The sequence below is a fragment of the Tupaia chinensis genome, unplaced genomic scaffold, assembly GCF_000334495.1.
Source record: "Tupaia chinensis unplaced genomic scaffold, TupChi_1.0 Scaffold147554_1, whole genome shotgun sequence".
Lineage (NCBI taxonomy): Eukaryota > Metazoa > Chordata > Mammalia > Scandentia > Tupaiidae > Tupaia > Tupaia belangeri.
In genome coordinates, this window is record NW_006207406.1 from 833,271 (window position 1) to 842,543 (window position 9,273).

Below are 9,273 nucleotides of genomic sequence, written 5' to 3' on the forward strand. Positions count from 1 at the left end.
TGCTTGGAAATAATTTAGGACAAAGTTAAACAGTTCCAAGAATTTGGTGAAACGAACTATTATTGTTATCTAGGTAAACCAGTCCCAGAGCTTAAAGTTAGCCCTCTGTGATTTCCATTTCTACCACATGTAAAGGACCAAGAAAGGTGATGACAAGTCCAAAGGATGGGAGCCGAACCAAGCCATGGTGCTATCCGGGCCTGCAGGACAACTGTCATTCTTTTAGGGAAGAGGAATTTTCAGACACTACCCAGTCTACCTCTTTGTAATAGCAATAGCCACAGTATTGTTTCCATGTCACTGAGCCACTTAGTAAGCTATTGTATATCCTACTCATTCACAGTTGACTGCATCATTCTCAAATCCTCCTTCCTGAAGGCCTCTGTGTAAGACTCCATTCCATGACCAGAAGGGCCTCAATCCAGATGGTTTCTGCCTTCTGAGTGAAGGGTGGTCCCTGTTTAGACTCAGCAGATCCCTCAAGTACTTGATCACTCCACATTACTACTCTGAACAGGGGCATGGCATTGCCCCACTAGAGCTGGCCAACGATTATGCAGCTCTTGGGAAATATTCTCACCAACTGACTCCTCTGGCAGTCTTTTACATTTATTCATGCAGATGAATCATGAGATTATCGAAATGCTCCAGGATGATTTAAAAAAAATATAATTGCCTATGCCCTACCACTTGATATTCTGTTTCTGCAAATTTGTTATGTGACCCAAGAATATTTTTAAAAGATTTGTGTGTTCTTAGGAGACTTTGACCTAAATAATTGAGCCATTCCAAAGGAATAATTTATCCAGAATAAATGGGGAAGTTCTTTGAGCTTTAAGTTTGGTCATCTATCTAAATACTTCACATTCCCTCCCTTCCTTCCTTCCTCCCTCCCTCCCTTTCTTCCTTCCTTCTTTCCTTCCTTCTTTTCTTTTGTATTTGGCAAAGGGTGTGTGCATTTGGCAGAGAGAGCCAGAGATACAGGGAGAGGAAGAAAGCACCTCCTGAATGGGGCATGGTCACACCACAATCTGTTCTCCATTCTGTTGGGATTTTGTGCATACACACACAGGTGCCTGGCCTGTTTTGCAGGTTGCTGGGGCCAGGATTTGAATCATGTGGTTGGTCATGTGGGATCCGGTTCCCTTAGCCACCAGGCCATGGGCCAGCCCATCACCTATCTAAGAACGGAATATTTTACTGGGCTTTGAAGGCCTCTGATTTAGTTCTATTATTAACTCTCACCAAATTAGCTCTACCTGTTCCAAAGTTTATGGGTGACACTCAGGTCTTTGTTGGGATTCCAGGCTCTTCTTGAGTCACCTTCTATTTCTGAGCCCCTGACTGGTGGGCTGTGTGAGGGGTCGCAGTGCCTGGTAAGCCCATTTTTCCAGTCCTACTACTGCAGGCTCAGCCTCTTTCTTGCCACATCCCACCCAGGCCTGGGAGACATTGATAGGCTTAGTTGAATTCTCTGGCACCTGGCAGGTGTCCTACCATACACAGGTATTTAGCAGACTAGGTATGAGTGCTATGTGGCCTGCCCTAACATGCTATCTTCTGCCTCAGTTTACCATCATTCCCATCCTTCACTGCCTCTGCAGCCTATTTTGAGTCTGGACCCAGCACCCTACCTGCTACCTGCTTTTTCCACTTGCCTGTGGCCTGCTCTTTGGACTCTACCATGAACCGTTCTTCCGCACATGGAACGGAGTGTCCTGAGTGGCCCATGTTGCAGCTCTCGATTCAGACAGCTTGGACTGGGAGCTGCTGGACATCTTACTTTCTTATCCTTCTTACCTAAGTTTCTTCATCCATAAAGAAGAAAATAATAGTTTTTTATCACAGAATTATAAGAATTAAATGAGACAACACATGTAAAATATGGAGAAAGTGCTCAATAAATGTGTAAGCAGCTTGTATTACAATCATTCTTGGCTTACCTAGTCCTGAAACCATTGTCTGCCTGAGCGAAATTGTACAAATGCCCATTCCATGCAGTCGGGCTCACTGTGTCCTTTCGACATCGTCCATCACACTGCCCAACACATCGGTTTGCCGTTGCCTGTCAACAGCCGCGTCCTCCTTCTACTGCACTGTCACCTGCTGTTTGCTGATGTACCTCTTCCCACGGAACCTCAGTGATGACAGTAGGTCTCTTTTGTTTTCTCTCTCTCCTCTTTTGTCTATCTATAGTCTCTAAGCTCCTTCAACTTCAGAGGCTTTTATTTCCAATCACTTCATTGAATTTTGGTCTCCAGTTTAATCCTTTTCCAAATCCTTGTCTCCTTTAGTTGTTTGAGCCAAATGTAGTTTAAGAGGGGTGTGAGTGGGATCAGCAGTTACCGTAATGGCTATGTCACTGGACTCCCACGTAGTTGACCGCGGTTTGTGTCCCAGACTCGGTGGCTTAAAACTCACACCAGGCACGTGTGCGTGCATGCTCAAGATCCCAAGAGGAGAATGGAGGAGAAGGGATTGCAGCGTGGCCATCTCCCTGGGGAGTGATTCCTCGCTTTCTGTCTCTCTCTGTCTGGCGAGCACACGCGCCCTATAGCAAAAGAACAAAAACAAAAACAAAAAACCTCTCAAAAAAAAAAAAAAAAGAAAAAAAGAAGAGGGGTGTGAGTTAGATTGAGGGTCGTGGGGTCTCTACATCCTCTCTCCTTTTCTCTCAAGACCATGCTCATGTGATGAACGGAATGTGGCTGTTTTGGGGCCACTTACACACTTTTGTTCCCACTTGAGAATTTTGGGGGTTTTGTTACATTATTTTATAAAAATGAAAATCTTCTCACAATCCTATTCAGCTATTTTGGGAGGCTTAATAAAAGGCTGCTCCTTTTGCAGTGGTGAAGATAAGAAAATAATAATGGGACAAGAAGAGAAAGAACATGGCTAGCAAATATTTAATTAATTACTATTTTGTGCCAGGCACTTTTCTAGGTGCTTAGGAGAATATGAATGAACGAAACAAAGATTCATGTCACAGAAATTCTCCATGAAAGGTGGACACAAAATCAACAGTCATTTTAAATAAAATATATATTTGTTAAAATGTGCAGGGCAGAGCTATTTTAAGATATGTTAAAAATTAGGGGCTGGCAGGTGGCATGGTGGTTAAAGGCACTGGATTCCCACATGACTGACTACGTTTCAATTCCTGGACCTGGCGGCAAAAAACTGCCCAAAAAAAAAAAAAAAAGAAAAAAAGAAGAGGGGTGTGAGTTAGATTGAGGGTCGTGGGGTCTCTACATCCTCTCTCCTTTTCTCTCAAGACCATGCTCATGTGATGAACGGAATGTGGCTGTTTTGGGGCCACTTACACACTTTTGTTCCCACTTGAGAATTTTGGGGGTTTTGTTACATTATTTTATAAAAATGAAAATCTTCTCACAATCCTATTCAGCTATTTTGGGAGGCTTAATAAAAGGCTGCTCCTTTTGCAGTGGTGAAGATAAGAAAATAATAATGGGACAAGAAGAGAAAGAACATGGCTAGCAAATATTTAATTAATTACTATTTTGTGCCAGGCACTTTTCTAGGTGCTTAGGAGAATATGAATGAACGAAACAAAGATTCATGTCACAGAAATTCTCCATGAAAGGTGGACACAAAATCAACAGTCATTTTAAATAAAATATATATTTGTTAAAATGTGCAGGGCAGAGCTATTTTAAGATATGTTAAAAATTAGGGGCTGGCAGGTGGCATGGTGGTTAAAGGCACTGGATTCCCACATGACTGACTACGTTTCAATTCCTGGACCTGGCGGCTTGCTTTCTCTTCCTTGCCTCCCTTTCTCTCTCTTTCCTCCTCTCCGGTCAAATTAAAATAAATAAATAAATGAAGTTAGATAAAATAATTATTTTTTTAAAAAAGGTATGTTAAACAGTTCATAAGGGTTAACAATTTTCTGAGGATTGACATAACTTGGCAAAATACAGATGATATTAGTGATATTTAAATTAGGAAACAATATAGTAAACAATAAGTTCGATTACCTTTACCTTGACAGAAATGTTGCATTCTCAGAAGACTAACTGAATAATGAAAAGCATTGCCATTTTGTTTTTCTCGAAATCTGGGAATTGTCTGGAAAATGTTGAAGAGACTATGAGGCTTTATGGTAAACTGCACACGATGAAATGTACATGTAAAATGCTATTTTACGGCGACCAGTCATCTTCCAAGAGGGACTGGCAATCTTTGGATTCCAAATGTTGGCTCTTCATTTATTAATGTTTCTAGGTAGAAGTGGGGGCGATTCCCTGCCTGTCAACAAAAGGCGATGGTGGCGAGGATGGAGGGCAGAGCATGACACCCTGGAGACTGTGTTCTCTGCATTATGTGACAAGGCTCTGGTGGGTAGAGGGGTTATCTGAGGGCCTCCTGGGCCATCACAACTGACGGAGTACAGAAATGGGAGGGTATCTTCCCTCAGCCTTTGAAAATGCAAATCACTTAGAGAAGAGTCCTATCTTAATTCTTTATAAACTAACATGCTAACATCATAGAAAACTACATAAAAGTTTCAAAATGGCTCTACTGATATTTTAACATATTTAAATTACATGTTAAAAATGCTAAAAAAATAAAAGCATAGGTTTTAACAGAAACTGAATGGGAATTTAGGAACCCAGCGTGAATTTCAGAAATGTTATTAAAATCCAGCATGTGTCTAGCACTTTGCCAAGGCTCCTCTAATAAAAAAATGTTGACTAAGATATATTTCCAGTTCCCAAAGAACTCACAATAGAGTAGAGGGTGGGAGTGACATATACAACACCAAATAAATACTGCTAGAGTTTGTAGATGACTGTCAGGCTAGATTTCCCCAATTACAATGTGGGTGTGTGGCTGATTCTGAAAAGTTTTATTATCAGATTTTTCCTTTCCTTCTCTCTTGTTCTACTCTTGTGTTTTTTGCAATGTTATGATTTAATCATGTGTGCCTTTTTGTCCGTGTCATCTCAAATTCTTTTGAGAAGTGGAAAAATACATTTTAAAAACCAATTAGTAGGGACCAGAAGGTGGCGTGGTTAAGGCATTGGACAGCCACATGACCCACTGTGGTCTGAGTCCCAGACCTGGATGCTTGAAAACCATGCTGGGTGTGTGTATGTGGATGCTCAAAATCCCAGGAGAGAATAGAGGAGAAGGGATTGTGATATGGCCATCTCTCCTGGAAGGTGATGTCTCACTTTCTTTCTCATTGTCTCTCTCCTATCCAGCACATGTGGCCTATGACAAAAATCTTAAAACAAAAACAAACAAAAAAATCAATCAGTAAAGATAATCCTTTGATAAGGTATAATTTGAATACACAATTCACAGTTATAGCAATCTTACTATTTTATTATGTAAGCCACCTCTCAAATAAATAGACTGTTCACAGAGAGGTTTAGGGTGGGAGGGATCTTCAAAGGTCATGGTTTTTCTTACTAGGTAATTCCCTTATATTCAAGTAACTTCAGTCTCTTGTTATCTTATTACTCTGAGGTACAGAGACTCTGGCCACTGAGAAGTGAGGACAACAGTGGAGAAGGGTATTCTCCAGGGAGGAGGCTTAGTGAAAATAGTTTGGGCCATTATAGGAAGGAACAGTGGGTCCTGCCTAGGTGATTGGGGAAGAAAGGGGCTAAAAATTTGAAGGTTTCTGATCCCAGGGAGCATGTCAAAGAGGTGAGCTTTCCCTCCACAGCCCCAAAGCACTCTTAGATGAGCATAGCCTAAGTAGTTGCAATTCTAAAAATTAAGTCAGGGAGAAATTTCATTGGGGCCTAAGGGAAAACTGTTTCTTCATTCCCAACACTTCCAACACCAGATGTGCAAATTTTCTCCATCACAGAATTCTCCAATTCGCTTCAGACACCAACTGGGTATCTTATTCAACTATGATACTGGCCACCCAGACTTATTACAGAACCCATAGCCTGGTTACCCATACTTCTGTTCAGCTTGGCCACATTATCTTCTTTGGATTTAATGATGTCCTGTAATTGTTCAGAGAACTCAGGGAAACACCTCATGATTACTAGTCCATTATAAAAGATATCATGAAGGATACAAGTAAATAGTCAGATAAATACATAGAGCAAAGTCTAGAGATGTCCTGAGTGCAAGAGCTTCTGTTCCCATTTGTGGAGGGCACTGCATAAGAAGCCATCTTGAGCTATCAGCCATCTTGAGCTATCCACCATCTTGGAAACCATTAGGCTTCACTTCCTCACTGAGCAAACAGTCTCTCAGAAATCATGTGACCAACTGTTCTCCCCAGTGGTTGGGTTTCTAGGCAACGGGAGAGATCCACCCACATCAATGATTGGTTCATGTTGTTCTATCTCATTTGCATTTCTGGCAACCAATTGGTGCCCACCAGCTGTATATAACTCGCCATTTTTCCTGAATAAACAGAAGTAGACAGAAGAAGACAACATCATCTGCACCTCCTATTGTGTGTGCATGTGTTTGTCCCATCTCTCACTCCTTCCCCCAGGGAACCTGTTCGACTGTCCCGCGGGTTGGGACACCCATCTGAGGTGGGAGTGCTGAACGATCAGACACAATACTCAGGTTGGTTCTTGTCCTACATTCATGAAGAATTAGAGATGTGGACAAGGAAGAAGAAAGCAGAATTTATTAGGGAAGGGGAAAAGTTTGCAGTGGAGTGGAAGGGGGACTGAATGGGTTGCCAAAGAGGAGCTGGAGAGGAGGGGTCTTTATCTAGCAGTCAGAGCAATGGGCTGGCTCTCTGATAAGGAACTGGGCTTTAGAAAATGGTTACATGGTAGTTTGAGTGATTTATTACCTTATTCTTTGTGGGGTTAGCAGACCATAGCATCCTGTACTTCTAGTTAGGATAGAGTTACTGAATAGGAACTCTTGCCCTTAGCTACAGTTGCTGTGAGTCACAGCACAGCCAGCCTTTGGCTATGAAAACTTAGCCACTGTGACTCCATCTTGGGTCTTATCTTGTCTGTGTACTCAATATCCCTATCTCCTACCTTATTAACAAGGAGTCATAAATTCTTTAGTAACATGTAAAAAGGGTGTATACTATACATCAATCAGACCATAGAGGGAAAACACAGAGACTTCATTACAAAGAAAAGCACAGTGACTTCCTTTTGGGGTCCTCACCCTCACATCGAGTTTGGGATATGCCGCCCTGGGATGTATTTACCAACCTGGAAGCTCTTGCTGTTCATTTGTTAAGGGTCTTTATGGAGATTCCATTATTTAGGCATGATTGGTTAAATCCTTGCCCACTGGTGAATAACTCCATCCCCAGCTTCTCTTCCCTCCTGGGGTAGGGCTGAAAGTTCCAACTCTCTCATGTCATAGTTGGTTTCTCTGGCAACCAACCCCTATCCTTCAAGATTAATCTCATTAGCATAAACTAAGGTCTGGTTGAAAGTAGCTTTTTATGAATAATAAAACATGCCGCTTTCATACCCATCACTCTGGAAATCTCTAATGTTTTAGAAGCTCTGTGCCAGGAACTGGGGACAAAGACCAAACATACCGTCACACTTTCATATCTAAGGTTCCTGCATAAGCAGATCCAAACAACCAGGGATGAAGCTGGGCCAAGCCAATTGTTACGAATTGGGGGAGAGGTGACTCCTTATAAGAGAGATGCTGAAGAAGTAAGTGTATCTGTGTATTTTTCTTTGGCTTGTATCTGATGCTATGATTATTTGTAGGCATCTAGAGATGATTTAAAGTATCTGGAAGGGTGTGTGAAGGTTACATGCAAATGCTATGGTATTGGGTCATCAGAAAAGTCACGATGTGTTTTTCTATGCAAAAATGCGTCATGACTTTTCCAATGACCCAATACATTAAATTAAACAAATATTGATAAAGTCAAGATCATGTGATAGAAGGCCTCAACTTATTTGTATGAATTTGCCTTTTTTTATGAGTACTCTTAAGAGAAAGGAAAATTTCAGCATCTCTCTTTTAGGGAGCCGTTTCATAATAATTAGTGTGGTCTTGCTGTCTCTGTGGTTGGCTGGTTGGATTTGCTGATGCAGAACCCATAGATACAGAAGACTGATTGGGTTTTATACTTTTAAAGTTATACTTTACATATTTTATATAGCTTATGTTTATCATTAGCAATATTAGTGAGTAGTTGTCTATTTATATTATTAGTTCAGTAAAAGTTTTTTATCACAAAAAGAAAAACTGGGCTATCTATTGGCATGGTGGTTAAAATAGCTGGGCCCCACACAACCAACTATGTTGTTTGAATCCCAGACCTGGCAGCTTGGAAGACACGCCAGGTACATATCTATGAGTGCTCAAAATCCTGAGAGGAAAATGGAGGAGGAGGGTTTTTGGTGTGTCCATCTCCTGGGAGATGTCTTCTCACTTTTTCTCTCTGTATCCCTCTCTCTGTCTCTCTCTGGTAAACACACACAAAAATAAAAAAGTGAACGCAATCGTGTGTTAAATATTCTGAAAGGGTTGAGGAAAACTAGTGGTATTTAATAATACATTACTTGATCCAGGATTGCATCACATTCTTAGTGCTAGCTACATGAATGGCAGGTATAGTGATTCTGCCTGGGAAGGAATAACCAGACTTGCAAATCCAAACCTCCTGAATGACAGTAAATATCAAATGATGGCAGAGATTGGTTGGTGATTACTTTAAATACAGAATAGAACATATTATATTGTGGTTTCTTACTCCCCAAATTTACCTTGGGTAGTAAATTTTGTGAGAACAGGTAATATATTGGACTTATTTAAGATGATATATCCACAGCGGAGCAGTGTGTTCATATAGTTGGCATTCATGAATAAGTAACTGGGATGAGGGGTGTGGAGGGAAGTGAGAAGGGAGAGAACCAGAAAAGGGAGAAAATCCAACTGTATTTATTTTCCAGATTTGCTTAGAATCGTGTCTGGCTTCAACTAGGAGCCATAAATCTAGAAGGCTTAATAAGTATCAAAAAGAGTCTTAATTTTAGTGCAAACTATAGATTATCTTTCCATCAATACCACGTTTCTTAACAATGCTAGCAACTTGATTGGTAGTTTCTTTTTTTGTCTTAAACTAAAACTTTGGGGCAAAGATGTGGAATTACAGATCAAACATATTTCTGTCACCAATAAGACACCAAATTAAATAAGACTATCGTCTGTAGGGAACCCTCAGCAAGCCGGCCTATCCATTTTGTAGAGAGAGGGTGACGCAGCCTCTGTATGAAAGTGCCTGTTTACTTCATCTGACTTAACTGGGAATGAGGCTGAACC

General features: G+C 41.0%; 1 long non-coding RNA gene across 2 annotated transcripts in view; it reads left to right on the forward strand.

The window, feature by feature from the left end:
• The first annotated feature begins 6,372 nt into the window (after positions 1–6,372).
• The window catches only part of LOC102469887 (uncharacterized), a 50,941-nt gene continuing 48,040 nt past the window's right edge, over positions 6,373–9,273 (forward strand). Inside the window, exons 1-2 of one of the 2 annotated variants that reach the window (XR_337601.3) lie at positions 6,373–6,576; positions 7,489–7,652. This is a non-coding gene — a long non-coding RNA (uncharacterized LOC102469887). The remainder of the gene's footprint in view (positions 6,577–7,488; positions 7,653–9,273) is intronic. The other variant, XR_001369815.2, reaches the window with a different exon arrangement.